This window comes from Lemur catta, chromosome 11 (assembly GCF_020740605.2).
Source record: "Lemur catta isolate mLemCat1 chromosome 11, mLemCat1.pri, whole genome shotgun sequence".
Taxonomy (NCBI): domain Eukaryota; kingdom Metazoa; phylum Chordata; class Mammalia; order Primates; family Lemuridae; genus Lemur; species Lemur catta.
In genome coordinates this window covers 97,108,896-97,129,319 of record NC_059138.1, presented here as the reverse complement: position 1 = coordinate 97,129,319, position 20,424 = coordinate 97,108,896, and positions in this window count along the sequence as shown.

Below are 20,424 nucleotides of genomic sequence, written 5' to 3'. Positions count from 1 at the left end.
GCCACACGCCGCGGACCAGAGTGCGCACATCACGCCCTGCGCGAGCACCCACGGGCTCTGCAGCCTGTGGGTTATTTATTCCCTGTGTCCGTAACGTCAAAAAGACTCTTCGCTGTACCACCGGCCCCACTCCCCAAATTTACTCCACCCCTGCCCCCAACACAGCCGGGACCCCAGCCCCAGGGCCGGAGGGCGGGAGTCCCCGCAAGCCCAGCGGGCTCCCTGGCACCTTTGGGCCTCCTGTGTGCGGGCAGCAGCAGTCAGGGCGGGGAGCAGGCCCTGCTGGCACACGTCTTCGTGGGTTGCGAGAAACAAAGGGTACGTTCCATGTCCCTCGTGGGGCAGCTGCTGCTCCAGTCCGTGTCACCTTCGCTCTGGAGCAAAGGCTGATGGGTCCAGTTAGAGGGCACGGAGAGTGAGGCGCGGCGCAGGCCGGCGGCCAAGGCTCCCCCAGAAGCCCGCAGGCCGTTTCTGCTCACGTGGGCGGTGACGTCCAACAGTAAGGGGATAGGAAAGCAACCCCTCCCCCCGGGGAGCCCGCCTTTGAGATGACCAGCTGTGGCTACCACACAAAGCTATTAGCGTTCTTTTTGCCTGGGATACTCTTCCATGCTTATCTCTGCCTGGCCTGGCTTAACCTTGGCTTCCTCTGCTGCTACATCTCCGACCTTGCCAGGTGGAGTCAGGTGTTTTATTCCTCTTTGTTCCTACAGCATTTGGGACGTGCTTCTGCACTAACGCTTACCTGCTCTGGGTGACTGCCTATTTCCCATGTTAGCCTCCCAGTTCTGACTCTCAACTCTGCTAATGTAAGGATGCAGCCGTTATCATTTTTGTGTTGTGAGCATGTGTACTTTTGTGTGTGCTGAGCATGGTACACGGTGCCTTGTTGCTCGTACCTGACTGCTGTACGAATATTTACTGAACACTGTAGCAGCCAGGAGGCTGTGTCTGACAGACTTCCAACTACAGACAGTGCAACTGACCCAAAGGCTTTAGCTGCTGTGCTCTGAAATTCGCCGCTGCACCGCATGGAGGCATACCTCCCTCCGCAGATAGGGCCCGCCAGCCACTCGGTGCTGCAAGGGTGCTCAGCCAGGCCTGTTGCGGGGAGATGCAGGACTCCTCCTCCCACCCACTCTGGCCCTAGGACCCCCCAGCAGCCTTGTGGAAACTGCCAAATGCTGCACAGGGTGAGAGGATGCTTCCGGCCCTGCCCTCCCTCCCTCCCTCACGTGGGGTAAGACTTGCATGCTGGTCTGCCCACACTCGCAGCCTGTCCCTGCCCAGTTTCTTTCACCAATGTTTCCCCATAATAAAGTTCTTGCACATTTAATCCCGTTTTGGCATCTACTTCTCAGATGACACATACTAATACAAGGAGCTTTCATTATTGTAATTGATATTGGCAGAATATGATAAAACTTCACTGGGAGTTTAAAAGAGGGAGATGCAACAATTGGTTAAGAAAATCTGGAAATTGCTCATGGTAGAGGTGGATTTGAGTCAGGCTTTGCAACGTGGGCGTGATGCTGGTGTGGGCAGGTGTGTTGGGCAGGCGACGGGAAAGAGAACCCTTCCAGGTTTGTGTCTTCTCCCGTTTACCCATAATATGGAAATCGTGACTGTACTTCTCCACACTCAGATTTGTTATTCATACTGAAGAGAGATTCTCCTTTAACACATTATCTTATTTCCTTTATTTTCCCTTGAATTATTTACTCTGTTCCTTTTGTTCAGCATTCTCCTTTGGGAAGACCAGCTCTGCCATTTGGATTGTGTACACATTACTCCCTCTCTGATATCTTTCTCTGTCATCATTTCATTCATTCTTTCATTCCATATTCTGGAATTATTGTTCAAATTTCTTCCTTACATCCAACAATATGACAATCTGCAGTGTCAAATTTGCTATTGTCTCTTTCCAACAAACATTTCAATTTGGCTCTTGTGATTTTGGTTTTCATACAATCTCTTCTTGCTTCGACCACTTCTGGTTTCTTTTTAAGGATATGGAACAAATATATTTTTAAATTTTCTTCTGTTGAGAAAGTTTCCCTTCACCTCCTTAAGCACTGCTCCCTTTCCATGGGGCTGCAGTTCTGTCTTTACCTGCCTGCTCTGCCTGTCCTGACCCTGCCTTACCAGCACTGGGCTCTGCGGCTCTGGACTGGGGCGAGACGCAGATCGGAGTCTGTGGGCGTCCCCCCCAGAAGGCACCCCTCATAGGCAGAGACGGCAGTGCATGAAGCCAAAGGAGGCCACCGGGAGAAACACGTGGGGAGTCATGATGCACAGGGTTCCCCGGGAGAGGAGAATCTGACCGTGAGCCCATGGGACAGAAACCAGCAGCTGGACAAAAGAGCATCGATGAGTGGACGGCAGGGCCTGGGAGTTCTCCTGAGCCCAAGGGTTCTGGCAGCAGTGACTCTTCCCAGAGGGCCGGCAGGCCTGGCAGGGCAGGAAGGGAGTCATCAGGAATAGCAGTCTGGTCTAGACATGCACGCAGATTATTTGGGCTTTTTTATCCTACAGCACCAGAAACTCTTTCAGGCCATTGTTTAAACCAGTCCTTATGTCCCCAGTCTCCTTAGCTCCCGCACAGACCACTGGATGTGGCTGGTGCCAAATGTCAAAGGATCCTTCAAGCCATGCACACAGGTCCACTCAGGTCCAAGGTGGAAAGGGTACAACTCCCTGCAGTTGGACTGTGGCTCAGAGACACAAGAAGGCAGGAGAACATGGTGTCTGGGCTGCATCCAGGGTGCAGAACGCCCCAATTAGAGCCCCACCCCAGCTGCTCCCACCACCAGCGCCCACCCCTCCTCCTGCCCCTCAGGCACACAAAGGTAAAAGTGAGCTTGACCGATCTTCCCCAGGTCCTTACCCCCCACCCCACTTGCCTCCAGCCCCAGCCTTCCACCTCCTGTGTCAGTTCAGCTCCAACAATCTAAACTCGGGCCTCTCTTTGTACCCACTGCCTAGTACTCACTGCTTCAGCTCTTTCTGTTTCAAGGGAGCTCCCACAATTTTGCCTTTGTAAAAAAACTTTGCTACATTTATTTTGATGCAGAGTTTTTATGACACTGGTTTGCAGAGAAAAAAACAAAAAGCCCCAAAGGGCTATGGAATAGACCCATTTGCAAGTCCTCAGTGTTTGCTCCCAGTGGGAGCTGCGGGAGCTGAGATCGGGGCAGCGGGGCCACTGGGGACTCCTGACTTCCTGATTGCACCGCTTTGGCTCAGGGCGCAGAGCACATGTTGTCCATTAAGGGTGTTTTAAAATCTGGTCCAACTGGTGATTTATTTAGTGACATGTCCTCCAATTTCTGGTATGTGTTAACTATTGTCTTTAGTTTCCAATACTGATGCAACCATTTTCCTACTTGATTTACAGAGTGTTTTAATGAAAATTGGGTGACATCTTTTACTTTTATTTCCTAGGATTTTAAAAAATATTTTTCTTAAAAAATTTTTTTCAGCAACAAGGAAAAAACTGCTTTGAATTTGTTTTTTTTAATTAAGTATATATTTTTCAAAGAACTCTTAGTGCTTCATACAACTATATTACAAACCATTTGAAGATAAGTGTTGAATGTGTGGTAGAAAGACTCTTACTCATTAAGTCAGGAACACAAATTCTAATCTTTGTTCTGTGGCTCTTGATATTCTCAGTTAAAAAGTAACAGGAATGGGATAAAGGGCCTAAATTCCAGCTTTAAGTTTTTCTATCAGGCTGGCTGTCAAAACAAACAAACAAAAAAGTTGGAAAAGATACATGTACTAAAGTTGTGAAATTTTCTATGTTTATTAACCTTCAAGAAAAAAGAAAAACCATTTGACAAAATTCAACATCTTTTCATGATAAAAACTTAAAGGCTGTACATGAAAAACCCACAGCTAATACTATATTTAATGATGAAAAATTGAAATTTTTCCTCTAAGATCTGGAACAAGACAAAGATGCCCACTCTCACCACTTCTACTCAACATAATGTTGGAGTCCTTGACCCAGGAGGTAGGCAAGAGAAAAAAATAAAAGCATCCAAATAGGAAAGGAAGAAAGAAGTGAATTGTTATCATTTGCTGATGTCATGGTCTCATGTATAGAAAACTGTACAAGTGCTATCAAAAAACTGTTGAAAATAATAAATGAATACAATAAAGTTGCAGGATACAAAATAAATACACAAAAATCAGTAGTGTTTCTCTATGTTAAAAACAAACTATCCAAAAGAGAAATCAAGCCAACAATCCCAGTTACAATAGCTATAAAACAAAACAAAACAAAACAAACAAACAAAAAACCTACTTAGGAATAAATTTAGCCAAGGAAGTGGAAGACCTGTACACTGAACACTATGAAATGACAATAAAAGAAATTGAAGAAGCCACAAATGAATGGAATGATGTCATGTGTTCATGGATTGGAAGGATTAATATTGTTAAAATATTCATATTACCCAAAACTATTTACCAAATTGTTTATCAAATGCAATTTATCAAAATTCCAAGTCATTTTTTATAGAAATAAAAAAAATCTAAAATTCATATGGAACCACAAAAAACCCCCAATACCCAAGGCAATCATGAGCAAAAAGAACAAAGCTGTAGGTGTCACAGTACCTGATTTCAAACTATACTACAAAGTTATAGTAATTAAAACACCATCATACAGGCAAAAAGAAAAAAAAAATAGACACATTGACCGATGGAACAGAATAGAGAACCCATCCATGTATGGCCACTCGATTACCTACAAAGGTGCCAGGAACAGGTAACAGGAAAAAAACAGTCTTGTCAATAAGCATTGTTGGGAAAACTGGATTTCCACATGTGGAAGAATAAACTATCTCACACCATATATTCAAATCATCCCAAAATGGATTAAAGGCTTAATCATAAGACCAGAAACTATAAAACTATGAAAAGAAAACATAGGGGAAAAACTACATGACATCAGTCTGTGTAAAATTTTTTTTGAATTTGAACCCAAAAGTAAAAATAGACAAATGGGATTACATCAAATTAAAAGGTTCTGAGAGCAGGATATAATTCAGTGTGCAGAGACAATCTATGCATTGGGAGAAAATAGTTGAAACCTAACATCTAATAAGGGATTAATATCCCAAATATATAAGGAGTGCAAACAACTCAATAGCAAAAAACCAAAATACCCAGTTAAAAAATGGGCAAGGAACTTGAATATTGGCCAGAACAAGACATACAAATGGTCAACAGATATATACAAAATGCTCAACATTGCTAATCATTAGGAAAATACCAATTAAAATCACCATGAGATACCATCTCATACCTGTCAGAATGCCTGTTATCAAAAAGATGAAAGGTAACAAGTGTTAGTGATGTTGTGGAGAAAAGGGAACCACTGTACCCTGTTGGTGGGAATTAGTACAGCCATGATGGAAAAAAATATGGAAGTTCCTCAAAAAACTAAAAATACAATCACCAGATGATCCATCAGTCCTACTTCTGGGTATTTACACCAAAAATTTGAAATCAGTTTGTTGAAGAGATGTCTGCCCTCACATGTTTACTGCAGCACTGTTCACAACAGTCTAGTTGTGGAACCAACCAATAATAGTCAAGTTATTTCCATCAACAAATGAATAAAGAAAATGTGGTATATGTGCATGTACACAGCGGAATACTGTTCAGCCTGAAAAATGAAGGGAAATTCTGTCATGTGCAACTGCATGGATGGAATTGGAGAACATTATGCGAAGTGAAATAAAGCAGGCACAGAAAGACAGATAGCACATGTTCTCATTTTGCTGTTGAAACTGCAAAGAGGTTCTGGTCTAGGTCTAGTTGCTTCTTGCAAAGATCCAATCATCAAGACCACGAGGATTGCCAAAGAAGAGAGGGATTTTTAATACGACAGACATCTTGTTGGGAGAACAGGAGAAGCTGCCTCAAATCAGTGTCTTCAACTCCCAGAGGTCATGGGCTTTTCAGGCAGGGGCCATGTGCTCGGGGCAGGTGTAACTAACAAGGGGCTACCCCCTTAGAGGCAGGTTGGGGGGTGGTGAATCTTGGCGTCAGGAAGTCTGCCGGGGCCTTCAGAGTCTCAGCTCCTTGTCTTGCAGAAGATCCTCCATTTCAGGGGAACAACTCAAAAGGTCAAGTAGTCAGTTAGGGGAGAGGATTATGTAGGGGTCATTGAAATTTGTTCTGTGGGGGGCTGACTACAGTTTATATGTGGAATCTAAAATAATCATATGCACAGAAGCAGAGAATAGAATGGTTACAGGAAATGAGGATGTGATGGTACAAAATTTGTTAGAAAGAATATTCTTGGGTTTTTTTTAGTTCTATTGCACAGTAAGTTGAATACAGTTAATAACAGAGTATTCTACATTTAAAATTGTTAAAAGAGTAAATTTCAAATGTTCTCACTTCAAAAAAAATTAAGTGTTTGAGATGATGGATATGTTAACTAGACTGATTTAATTTCCATGCTGTATTTATAAATTATAAGACTTTGTTCCCCATAAATTTATCTAGTCTTCCCTTCGTATCCCCAGGGGATTGGCCCTAGGACCCCAACAGATACCAAATCCTTGGATGCTCAAGTCCTCTATATTGTTACTGAAAGCTCGGCACTTGTCCATGAGGCTGAATCAGAAGAACCAAGACAAATGTTTGGGGAGGAAGGAAAGAGACATTTTATTACTTTGCCAGCAAAGGAGGGGGATGGAGACTCCTGTCTGAAATGCCATCATCTTCCTAATAATCAGAAATACAGAGCTTTTAAAGAGTGGCCATCCAGCTTCAGGCAATTGCTGTTCAATTATGTCTGATGATTCTGATCATCCCATCTCTGCTGAAGACAATCTCATGACCTCCGGCCAGGACCTCCCTTTACCAGGTCGGGCTGGGCCATCTCCTGTTGCACAAATAACAGAAGAATTGCCCGCCTCTCCCAGAACTGGCCTGAGGCAGGAACGCAGGCTTTAGTTCTCAAAAAGGAGTGGAGGATGTTTTAAAGAGTCAGAAAATATTTTTGCCTTTTTTTTTCAGTCCATTCCTTCTGTTACAATATGAAATAGCATAATATTTGCCTATAATGGGCACACATCCTCGTGTTCTTTAACTCATCTCTAGATTACTCATAATACCTAATACAATGTAAGCGTGATGTAAATAGTTATACTCTATTTTTATTTGTATTACTTTTACTGCTGTATTGTTATTTTTCATTGTTTTTTCCAAATATTTGTGATCTGTGGTTGGTTGACTCTGAAATGCAAGATCCATAGATACTGAGGGCTGAATGTACAGTTGTAAATAGTCAATTTACAATTAAAAAAATAAAAAGAAAACAAAAGAAGAAGAAAAAGACCATAACATAGCCTAGTGGTTCTCAAAGTTTGTGTCAAGGAAGTCAGGGTTGGGAGCATTTCTAAAACCACTTCAGAGAGTCCACAATGTGAAAATAATTCTCGTAATACAGTCATGTGCCATAAAATGACATTTCAGTCAATGACAGACGACATATACAGCTCTGGCCCCATAAGATCACAATGGAGCTGAAAACTCTTCTCACCGAGTGGCGTCGTAGCCACTGCAGTGTCTCAGAGCCGTGCACTGCCCACCTGGCTGTGACGCTCTGCAAACAGACCTGCTGCGCTGCCAGTCTCGTAACGGCGTAGCACACCACGTGTGTACAGCACATATGCTTGATGATCATAACTGTCACTGGCTTGTGTATTTACTATACTGTACTTTTTATCATTATTTTAGAATGTACTCCTTATTATTTAAAAAGGTAGCTATAAAAAACAGCCTTCAGGAGGCACTCTAGAGAAGGCACTGTTGTCACAGGAGAGGACAGCTCCGTGCGTGTTATGGGCCCTGAGGACCTTCCAGTGGGACAAGACGTGGAGGTGGGAGACAGTGTCGATGGTCCTCTGTGGGCCTAGGCTAGTGTGTGTGTTTGTGTCTTAATTCTTAACAAAAAAGTTTAAGAAGTAAAAAAATTAAAAGTTTTAAAAATAGGAAAAAGCTTATAGAATAAGGATGTAAAGAAAGAAAATATTTTTATATAGCAGTACAGTGTTTTAAGCTGAGTGTTACTTGTAACACTCTTTTGTAAAGAGCCAGAAAGTTAAAAAATTAAAAAGTTGATAAAGTTAAAAAGTTACAGTAAGCTAAGGCTAATTAGCTATTAAAGAAAGAAAAATATTTCCATAAATTTGGTGTAGCTTAAGTGTTTGTCACTTATAAAGTCTGCAAGAGTGTGCAGTGGGGTCCCAGGCCTTCACAGTCACTCCTCACTCCCTGACCACCCAGAGCAGCTTCCAGTCCTGCAAGCTCTGTCCACGGTAAGTGCCCTATATAGGTGTACCATTTTTTATCATTTTTGCCATATTTTTACTGTGCATTTTCTATGTTTAGATACACAAATACTTACCATTATGTTACAACTGCCTATAGTATTCAGTACGGTAACCTACTGTACAGGTGTGTAGCTTGGGAGCCGTAGGCCATACCATAGAGTCTAGATGTGCCGTACGCTCTACCATCTAGGTTTGGGTAAGTGCATTCTATGATGCTCACACAGTGAGGAAATCGCCTAACGATGCATTTTTTAGAACGTATCCCGCTGTTACATAATGCAAGACTGTAATACTAATATGTTAATTTGTCTTTTTCACTCTCATTTTCTTGTGAGTGGGGACAGGGGTTCTAAAGGCTGCAGAATATGTGATATCACAACAAATTAAATTCAAAAGCACATGGAACATGCCTGTAACACTCTGGGAGGCTGGGGCGGGAGGATTGCTCGAGGTCAGGAGTTTGAGACCAGCCTGAGCAAGAGCGAGACCCCTGTCTCTACTAAAAAAATAGAAAGAAATTAGCTAGACAACTAAAAATATATAGAAAAAATTAGCTGGGCATGGTGGCGCATGTCTGTAGTCCCAGCTACTCGGGAGGCTGCAGGAGGAGAATCGCTTGAGCCCAGGAGTTTGAGGTTGCTGTGAGCTAGGCTGACACCACGGAACTCTAGCTCAGGCAACAGAGCAAGACTCTGTCTCAAAAAAAAAAAAAAAAAAAAAAAAAGCCGAGGGAATACAATGTACACTATTCAGGTGATGTGGTATACCAAAGGCCTACGCTTCCTCACTATACAACATATTAATGTGACAGAAGTCAACTTGTATACCCTGAGTTTATTAAAATAAGAAAAGGAAAATAAAAGAATGCAGTTTTCTTCTATTAAGCCAGACATTAAAGAGACTTGTAAAACCATGAAGCAATGCTGCCCTTCTTACTAAATTTTCTTTTTAAAAAAATGTAGTTTTTAAAAATTTATTTATTTTAATATCTAATGGGTTTATTACTGGTATTTTAAAATGAATTAGTAAATAATTTTTCAAGTTCTCAGTTTTAATTTTAAATACAGAAAATATGAATAGATATAACTGATATGAATAGACTCTTTGGGGTCCTCAAGTTTTAAGAGTGTGCAGGAGCCCCAAGACCAGGGCTTTGAGGACGGCTGAGGCAGGGTGGAAGCTCAGTGCTGACCACGTCACAGATGCTTCTGCGACTTCCAGCCCTGAGATTCTCAAAGACCAAAAGCAAATTCTTGCCCATGTTTTAAAATCTAATATGCATATTTATTGATTCAAAACTAATTGCTTATAATAACTAAGAGGGAGATGTTTTCTCTTTCGGATAGTTCTGAGGCTCTCTATATATTTTTTAAAATTTATTGTTTGTTATTACTACCCCTAATAGTTATTATTTATTAAGCACTTACTTCATATTAAGCATTTTACATATATAAACTCATTTACTCTTCTGGACACCCCTGCCAAGCAGGCCACCACAGCCCTCACTGCTGTGCGTGCGAGAGAACTGAGCACTGGAAAATGCTAAAATGGCCTGGCTGAGGTCACCGGGCTGATAAATGGTGGAACAGGGACTTATTCTGAGTAAAGTTTAGTATACTTCAGAACCAGGACCCATTTCCACTATCATATCTTACTTTGAAGCCAGTAATACTGACTTTTAATGCCTTTCATTATTCACTATGTATTTTAATTCATTACGTATGATCATCATTTCCCTTTATGCCAATACCTTGTACAAATACCAGTTGAATCAAATGACTTAATATCATGTTTGGCCATAGTAATGTGGGTCCAACTATTAGGATTGAATCATCCATTCTTTCATTTGCTCATTCAATAGCATACACAGAGTGCTACGATTGGCCAGGCACTGTTCTGTTTAGTTCAAACAAAGTGGACAATAATCTCTGCTTGCTTGGAACATACATTCTAATCAGGTGAGATAAATAATAAATGCTACACAAAAAATAATAAATATATAAATTACATAGGATGCTGGAGTTATGCATCCTAAGGAAACAACAGAGCAGACTGAGGGGACCACTCACGTTGTAGGTTGGGTGTGGTGAGGTGGGCTTGACGTGTTTTGGCAGCAAGAAGCCTGTGGGGCTGGAGCAGCGTGAGCAGGAGGAGTGTGGGAGGAGAGGAAGCCAGAGACGTGACAGGAAACTGGACGACTTCCTGCCTTGCGGCCCAAGTAAGGCCTTCGAGTGGAAGGGCAGGATTTTGAGTAAGGGGATGACATGATGTCACTTACACTTTACGAGGATCACTCTGGCTGCCCTGTTGAAAATAACATGGACAAGAGTGGCAATCTCAGAAACAGTTTGGGTTGTTATTATCAAAATACGGGTAAGACATGATGGTGGCTTGGAGTAGGATCCAAATTCAGAGCCAGGGTTTTGATTTCAGAAGTAGTGAGAAAAGCAAGGGTGAGAAAGGTTGAATACTGGCTATGTTTGAGTGGAGGAAGCCTGACACCAAGTTTCACCAAAGGACAACTCCAGGTATCAGAGATCATTGATTGTTACTAAAGTCATCCTTGTATCATGACGTCTTCCTTAAAGTGAAAGTGAAATACCTTCTTTATATTTGTATTGTTTTATTTTTAGAAGTAGCAGGAATTATAGGAATTGGTAAATAGCCGTCAGTGGGTAGTAACTGCATCATTCATGGACTAAAATGAATATGTGGATGGGGCAACTGAGCCCAATGGCAAATGACTGAATGACTGCAGACACCTGACTGCCAAAGGATTCAGGGAACACTCCAATCTCATCAGACAGTTTTCCTAGGACTTTAAATTGAGTTGTCAGCAATTCCTGCATCTACCCAAATCCAACCACAATTGTTACCTCTGTCTAAAGAAAGGTTGATTGTTCAAAGGCAAGAAAATACTTAATTTAATTGTTTATCTTTGCTCTGAGTGTTTTTAAAGCAGAGCCTGATAGATATTTGGATTAATTTAATGAGCATTTTCAACTTAAGAGATAAAGTGTTAAAAGTAGTGGTTGGTTAAAATTCCAGAAGTTATACCAGCAGGGTTTGGATTCTTATGCCATTCTTGCCAGTTGTGACCTCCAGCACATTATCTAACCTCTGTCTTGGTTTCTCCTTCTGAGAAATGGAGATAATTACAGTAATAACAACTATGCCTTACAGGTTTTGAGGTTAAGTGAGCTTATCTCTATACTGTGTATGGCACATGCCAAGTGCACAATAAATGCTGTTGTTATTAGAAGGCCACATTGAAGATTTCAAGGAAAACATTCTCGTTAATGCATAGGATAACATCAATGCAGTAATGGATCAATTACTACTTCTTTCAGTCACTATTAGTGCCAGAAGCCAAAAAATTTATGGCTATGGTTAAGAAACTCAGCACTGTTTTGTCTAAGGCAAGGAAAAAATGTTTTGGTGCTTACAATTCATTTATTTGTATCTGAAAAATTTCCCTATCACCAAGACTATTTCCTACATATACTGGAGAAAGAGCACCTTTCCACCTATATCTACAGTAAATGTCAAGGCAAGATAGAATAGAATAGAAAAAAACAGGAAAATCTTCCAGATGTTACATAATTTTCTAATTCATTCTTTCCTACCTGGTTTTACATTTGCTTTCTTTTTGAAAGTACTCTTCTCTCAAACCCTTGTCAGCTCAGAGTAATATTTCTAGAGAAAATACATTTTTTACAAAGCAAAAAGAGACTCTTCTTCATATTGGAATTAGTTATAAATTTTTTTAAGCTTTTATTTTCTGACTGCATAAATATTGTTCACCTGAAACAACAATGAAAACTCTTACTGAGTCCACATATTTACATATGTTTGGAAATTTGAAATTCCCTGGAACTTCCCAAGTATATATTTATGAATGTTTATGTCTCTGCTATAATGCCTAGATGTAACATAATTTATATACAGTATGTGCACATGTTTAGATGTAATGCCATTATGTATATAGCAATTTATTGAAATTATTTTTGAAAAGTAAAACAGCTAAACAACAACAAAAAATGATGGCTATGAATGATAAACATGCTCACATGGGACCAAAGATAATTGCCACACAGTAAAATCCGAATCAGGAAAGAAAACACATTTCTGCCGAGGAGACCCTCTCATGCAGAACACGACTGTGGAGATCTTCTTTCAATTACTGTTGGTGCCATGAGCCAAAAGAGTCCAAGTTTGTTTGAACAAAGTCACAGAGGAACTGCCGTTGGGAATCAATTTCAGGCTGTGGGGAAAGCCCTCCAAAAGCCAAGAATGTGGTCTCACGCAGGGCATGGGACTTTGCAGGCATATTTTGCAGTGTGGGAATGACTTTATAGCGACTCGAAGGGAGTGGGGAGTCGGCGGGGAAGTGCTTTTCCTGCGAGCTGGCTAAACCTCAGCAGCCCGACGCTTGCACAAACCAATCGCATGCAGCATCCTGTTTCTTCACATCACAGTTTTGCTTGGATGATCGGCCCCTCACCACATGGATTTCAGCGCTGTGCAAGCGAAGTCAACCGGGCTGCAACAACCAGACTTTGTGTCTTCCTGAGCCTCCCCTCAGCCTTGGTGCCTGGCTCTTTTGTCGAGGCCAAGCTCTTCTTGTTGCGGAAGACCAACAGTATGGAATAGAGAAGCTTCAATATTTTCCCTCGCCTAGGAGGTTAGCCTTTGAAAAAGTAAGTCTGATTTCCAGGAATAATCACTCCCTCTGGGTGCAGAGAAGCCTCTAGTTTCTCAGATCTCTGGCTTCCTTCAAGCTCGGCACACATCCTGGTTTACTTTGCGTCCTTAGTACACATAAGAAAGGAAGCAGAGAGAACAAAGCACCGCTGCTAACGCTGCTTCAACCTAAGGCCATAGACAAGCCAGATTTGGCCCTGCAACTGTCCAGGGGACATGGCTGACATGTTTCAGTGTTGGTGGCTGATCCACGACGGCGTGATCTAAAATCTCCAAATCGCACAGCATGTGTAGGACAGGCACACGAGGTAGCTTTCAATGGAGTGAAAATGAATTAAGATATTCAAAGTGATCAAAATTTATGAAGTGGCTTTAATTATTGTTTTCCTCTGTAGACGTCAGATATGCACATACCCAGAGGAAGATTTGTGGCGTTTCTCAAAACATATTAGAGTACAGAGCCTTTCTTTTGCAGAACATCACGAAGGCCTAATGTACAAGGAATATTCTTCAGGAAACACTATTATCAGAATTCACGATCTTAAACACAAACCAATAACAACACAGAAATGTTTCTCTAAGTTTATCTTTCAGCAAGTTAGAGAAAATCTTCAAGTGCAATGGTCAAAGCAAAACGTATAACAAAGTATTGGTGTAACTGTAAAAAACTCACTTAAAATATCTCTATCTGCCCTGCAATCCTCTAGAGAAATTAACAATCCATAGACCTGCCAATTTTCTGTTAAATCCTGTCTCTAATATCATAAACTCTGTGCCTTTTTGTGGTTAGTTAGGGTGAGAAGTTGAAGATTACTGAGTGGGGAAGCTGCGCAGCTTCTCAGGGTCCCCGCTGTGCTACCGCTGCTACAAGACAAAGCGGAATATCTGAAATGTCTGCAGGCGCATCTTCAGTGACAACATGCGAAGAAAAAATATCAGTGCAGGGAAGCAAGTTAGGAAAATCAGGAATTCCGTGATGCCAGCATGGAGATACATTCCTCTTCCTTCTGTTATCTTCTGTTACCTTGCGTCTGCGCAGATGTTCTTTTTTTTTGAGAAGGGGTCTCATTCTGTCATCCAGGCTGGAGTGCGGTGGCGCCACCCAGCTCACAGCAGCCTCCCGGGTAGCTGGGGCCACAGGCGCCACCACACCCGGCTCTACAGAAGCTATTTAGTTTCCATTTAACACACTGAGGGCCACGCAGGGAAAAAACATTTTTTTCCTTGGGGCCACGGTGGTTTATTACAAAAATAGAATAAAAACTTTGAAAACAAACCGATCCTTTCTAATTTAACGAAAAACTTGCTTTTGTTATAGTTTTCAGCGCATGAGTTATACGCAACTTGAAAAATAGTTCTCGCGCAGCCAAGGTGAGGAGACCTGTGCGTTACATATGCTTCGCGAGGCCGGGTTGAATACGGCTCACTCGGCAGGTAACATGTTAATTCTCACAAACTGTTGGAGTATGAGTTTATAATCTTGAAATATTGAATTATTATTATTTTGTTCTTTGGATTTTATTTCATTATTTAATGAACACACATTTTGTATAGTAATATGCACACTGCATTTCTAAGCACCATTATATAAAACATGTATTACAATAATTTTCCATATCTCAATTAGGCACCATATATTTGTAGCCACTGGCCCCCCAAAATTTGATAGACCAAAAGGTAAAATAGTAGCTCTCTGTGTGGTAAGGTATGGCTGATACACATTTTTTAATTCTCACATTTTAATTTCAAAATTTATACATTTCTTTATATTATTTTTTTAACAGAAAAAAACATATTTCGGTTTTCAGATATATCACGATCATTGTGGGATGGACCGTGATGTCCAGATTGCCAGGTGTGCTTCCTAGCGTCTGCACTTCCTGCCTGTGTGGTCCTGAGCAAGTGACTTCACCGCCCTGGATCTCAGCGCCAACGTGTGTGAAGCGGAGGAAGGGGACAGGACCTGCTTCCGCGGGCTGCCGCATGGCACGAGGGCTCGGCGCGCTGGAAGCGCCTGCATCGTGGCCAGCAGTCTGAAAATGTTAGCTGTGCTGAGTTATTATTTCTAAATCACTGAAGCGTTTTATTGATGAACTTGGAAGTATACCAGTGGCAGGAGGACTTTTCCAAAGCAAACACAATTTAACACTGGAGGGGCCTAGTTCCTCAGAGATACTGCCCTGAAGCTGGTAACGCTAATTCCGCTGAAACTTGACTCTTGGTGTCTCTTTTTGACGCTGACTGCAAAGTCCTGGGGACCAGGTCACGCCTCGCGTCCCCACCGGGCTGCACCTCGCACTGTGGGTTCCATAAACCTTTGTTAAGTAAATGGGTGCCTTTGCTGTCCGCTTCAGGGAATCCCAGACTTCTTATTCAATGTTTCAGGGAATAGAGGCTTTGGTCTGTGCCCCAGTAGTTTTTAAATATTCACACCCCGAGGCCGCTTTCCGTTCACCGCGGGATGAGAGCAGTGGTGTCCTCGGCGTGGTGCCCTGTCCAGCGACCAGTTTGAGACGCAGGTTCTCAGGCAGCGCCCCAGACTGACTGAACGGAAACCTCTGGGGCAGGGGCCTGGCAACGTGCGTGTTCACAAGCCCTGTGGGTGATCCTGACCCTCGCAGGGCCCCAAAGGGTCTGACCCGGCAGGTCTTCCCGGACATGACTGAGCCCAGCAGCCGGGAGGCCCCGTTGTGTCCACCAGAGGGAGGTGAAGGGCAGGGCAGCTGAGGCAGCAGGCAGGGAGGGGACCTCCAGTAGACCCTGGCCAACGGCTGTCCCAAGCCAAGGGCAGGGCAGCCTGCAGAGGAGAGGTCGGCCCGGGTGGAGCCCGAATTACTAATGGAAGCTGGGTCAAGCTGGGGACGCGGGGTGCGGCTGAATCGGTGGGAGCAGGGCCCTGGATGAAGGCTGAGAAGTCAAAGAGGAAACCAGATTTGACGCAGACGTCAGCTACTAAAGCAGCACGATGGTGACTGAAGGATGCATTTGGGATCCAAGGCAGAGCTGCCAGTTTTCTCCCCGGGGATCACCTTAGGAAGCTCATAAACCTGGCTGCACAGCTTGTATTTCTAATTCTTACCTTTACAGGTGATCTCAGAGCAGGCTCTGCAGTAACGCTCTGTCCCTGTTGCCGCCCACCGAGCCCTTATGTCCCAGCGCTGGGAGGGCTGTGCAGAACAGTGACCTGGGCAGGTCCGCTAGACATCCGAGTTCCGCACCTCAGCAAGGGCCTTCTCTAAAGTCTGGCAACAGTGCTCTCGTTACCGTTGTGCTCATCAAACGAGGTAATGGCTACAAAAGTCCTTTGTGAACTGTACATACTGTCCAGAAGTCATCTATATTTTAACTAGACCTTTCTGTGACTGCATTTTGTTTCCTTATGTCCCCAAGATTGGACAACAATTCTTCAGATGCATTTATTTTGTGACAGGCCATGTGGTTATTAGGATGGAAAATGACAGATTTGTTTCAGCCGCAGCTTGGTTACTCACTAGCTCCGTGACTCTGGGCTATTAGCTCTGTTAGCCCCAGAATAAAGTAGAGATCATGAAACCCATCAACAGGACTCAGACGCACGTGCGCATGGTAGGCCTGGCACACAGCCATGTTAGTGCCTTTCTCTTGTAAATGCAGGACAACTGAGGTCAGGAAAGGGCTCAGAAAAGACGACAGAGTGATGAAGTTACACTGTGTGCCATTTCCCTGTTTGGACTCCTACAGTGACTTCCCATCTCAGAGCAAGAGCTGAAGACCTTAAAATGTCCCCTAAGGTCACACCCTTAGAGGGTTCATTAGGCCCCTACTCCTCATGCATCTCCTACTTCCTCCCTTCTGATGCCTCAGGAGCTGCAGCTGAGCTGGCCTCAATGTCACCTGGATGTCACCCCTGGGGGAGGCCTCCCTTCTACCTTATCTATTAGGTAACATTCCCACCCTCCCGAGACTAACTACCCCACTTTCTCACTTTATTTTTCTCCCTGCTCTTCTCATTCCCAAGTGTGCAGTTTATTTTACTTATTCATCTTGCTTATTTTCAGTGTCTCTTTCTAGAAGTTCCACTAGGTTGAGGGATTTGCATCTTTTGCTCATTCCTTTATTCTCAGGGCCCATAATGCTGCTTGGCATGTGGTAGGCACTTATAATTTATTTCTTGGATGACTCAAGACCAGAGCTCTGTCAATGATACTATAATAATAACTAAGGTTTATATAGCTCTTTGCACTAACGAGTGTTTTACATGCATTGTATTGTTTTACCCAAGAGTGGATGTGCAATGATTTCGTACAATGACAGGCTAATTCAGTGTGCATTTTTTCCAAAAAATTTCCTAGTAATGCTTGGCATTCTATTGGTCTTTTGACTGGAGGGGAATGCTTGGATCAAGGACATTGCAATGAAGCAAACACCTCAAAACTGATTTGAAAATTAGAGTTCACGTGAAGGTGGGCTCAGTTCACTTTTATTCCAAATACCTAGCTCTGTAATAGCATCAGTGTAACATCACAAATACACGGAAGTGTGAGGCCACTCGGGGGCAGCCTCGGCTAAGATCCTTCTTAAAACTCATGAAACTCTGCTGGACATCAACCACTGAATTTGCTGTTGGAAACTTCAGGTTCCTCGTTGCCTGGGTGCCTGTTTCGTCCACTCAGAGCCCGTATCACCGGCGTGTGCAGGGCGCAGGGCTGCCGTTCTGCTGAAGAGCCGTCTTCAGGCAGCAGGGATGCGTGAGCTTCCTCTCTACTGGTAAAAAGTATTAACTATTGGTTTTGCTTTGAAACATAGAGATCTGCTTAACTGAAATATCCCAAAATATTTGACTGTCTTTAATCTTTAGTATTATAAAAAGCCAAAGAAGACAATTAAAGCAAGACTGGCCTCCTAACTCTGAACTTTCTGGCACATCTGATACTAGAAACTCAAAATTCATCGTGTGCTGGAGTTGTGCAAAATTCCTAAGTTAGGGTTCCCGTGCCAGGGATTGTTTCCTGAGAAATATGTTCAAACTTTCCACTGGTGGTTAGTATTGTAAACCCTGCTCTTCCATGGATTGTCGGGGTGCATTCTGGGTTATCTCTCATGCAGTATCCAGCACCCAACTGACATGCCCAGGCAGGCCTGAGAAGTCACTGCCCCGGGGAAGGTGTGTATTTGGGTGCTGAGCTCCCACTCACCCCAGAGCTCGGGCCAAGGAGCCTGTGAAGGAAGCAGGCTTTGGGTCAGGCCTCTGGGTCACTGTTCCTCAGGTCAAAGTGAAGGAGAGTGTCTCTGCATGTGTGTGTGTGTACGTGGGTTAGAGAGAGAGAGAGAAAGAGAGAGAGAGAGAAACTACATATAATAAGAGCAGGAATCTATTCCAGTGGAAACAGGGTGACAGGTAAGGTTTTGGATGTTGCTTATCTTTTCCTTGTGTCAGAGTGGCTGTCCTGTCCCTGGAAGTCTCATCAATTAATAGACATGTTTCCCACCAAAGAGGCCCAGTGGTGGTCTCTGCCTTTGTGCTAGCATCCATTCCTGCCCCTCCACCACACTCTGCCCCATGAATTTCTCAGAAGGAGGAGAAGGAAGGGAGAGATCCGTGCAGTGCACTCAAGGACATCTGCTTCTGACACCGCATGGTGAGTCGTGATCCCAGGGTTCACTCTCCTGTCTGTCTCCTTCCACTAAGAGTCACAGCATCTGTGTCCCTGAGTGGAGCATCCGAGGGGTGATGGAAGAATGCTTGCTCTTGCTCATCCACACCCAAGCAGAGAGACCTCAGAATAGTTGTATTTCTTTCTTAGGTCCCAGAACTGAGCGGTGACCCTGTCAACATGCCATCCTCGCTGGATACTGTGGTAGCTAGCACTCTCACTCCCTTCCAGGTGTGGATATCCACCCAGGCCTCATGTAAAGGTCATTAGTTTTTAGACGTTTTTGATTTACTGAGCGTGACATTTGTGGAAAATTTGGAAAATACAAAAAAAAAAAAAGTGAAGATAAAAGAAAATAAAACACAATCCAACCACTTAGAGTCATCCACTATTTGGTTATTTTTCCTGGTTCTTTTCTGTACATTTTTTGCACAGTTGACATCATTTAGTACATAGCATGTTATATTTTCCCTTTATCTTCATATCATAAAGTGTTTCCAAAGTCAAAACAAAATTCACAGATAATAGTATTTTCATGGAGTCATAATGTTCTATCAAGGAGTGATGGTTTATTTAATTATTCTCTAATGTAAGATATTTAGATTGCTTCTAGTTTTTTCCCTGCAAGTAATGATAATTACATTTGTATTTACTCTCTGTCTACCTTTCTGATTACATTCTTATAATATTTTTCTCAGAAGAGGAGCTGTTGGAAATGAGAGTGAAAATACCTTAAGGCCCTGTTGGGCGTTGCCAAATTGCTTTACAGACATTTTATTTTACTTTCTACTCCACCTGCAGGCTATGAGACTGTTCTTCTTACCACACTTTCCTTAGCACTAATATTTAAAAATATTTCCTAATTTGATTGGTGAAAACCTGTTTCTCATTGTAGCTTCCGCAGCATTTCCTTGATGATCAGCAAGGATGAAATGCATTGCCTATGTTTGTTGATTATTGATATTTCTTATGTGAACAACCTCTTTATGTCCCATTTATCTAGGAAGAGATCATCATGAAAAAACTTGTTCTCTCTGTGTCAACAGGAATGATCGTATTTAGGAGCCTGGACGTAAGACGAGGAATCGAAAGCGGAGACGCCAGCGCAGGGGTCGGACGCAGGGCCGGGAGACGCGCGGTCTCCCGCAGAGACGTGGCAAAGCCAGGCTGAGCCAGAGGGCGGGCGGCTGGGACTGAGATCAGGGGTCGGGAGGCTCCACTCCAGGGGGATTTCGGGGCTCAGGCTAGGGCGGGGTTAAGGCCGTGCGCGGGTCGGGCGCCAGTCACGCAGAGACCCTCCAGGCTCCCGGGGGAAACGCGGCCCTGCGGCAGAGGCAGCCAGCGTGGCTCAGTGAGACGCTGGTAACAGAAGCCGGGAAGGGGAAAGCAAATGCCGTGTAGAAATCAGAGGGGTGTTCAGAGGGGTGTCGCCGTCCCTCACAGCCTACCGCTCTTCTCAGGTGTGCGCTCAGGTTTCACCAGCGAACAAAGCAGGCAAAGGTCCTGGGGCACCTGGACATTATGTTCCAGCTCCCTAGAAAGTCTGTGACCGTGAAGAAGACATATTTTAGATCAAGAATCTTGCCTAGTGCACCGCGCAAGCTCCATGGAGCAGACACGGCGAGGGCCTCCGTCGCACCAGGCGGGTGTGCGAGCGAGCAAAGGGGGCAGCTCGGACACCAGCACGAGCAGACGCCGTCTGCGCCAGGCCAGGTGTCACCGCG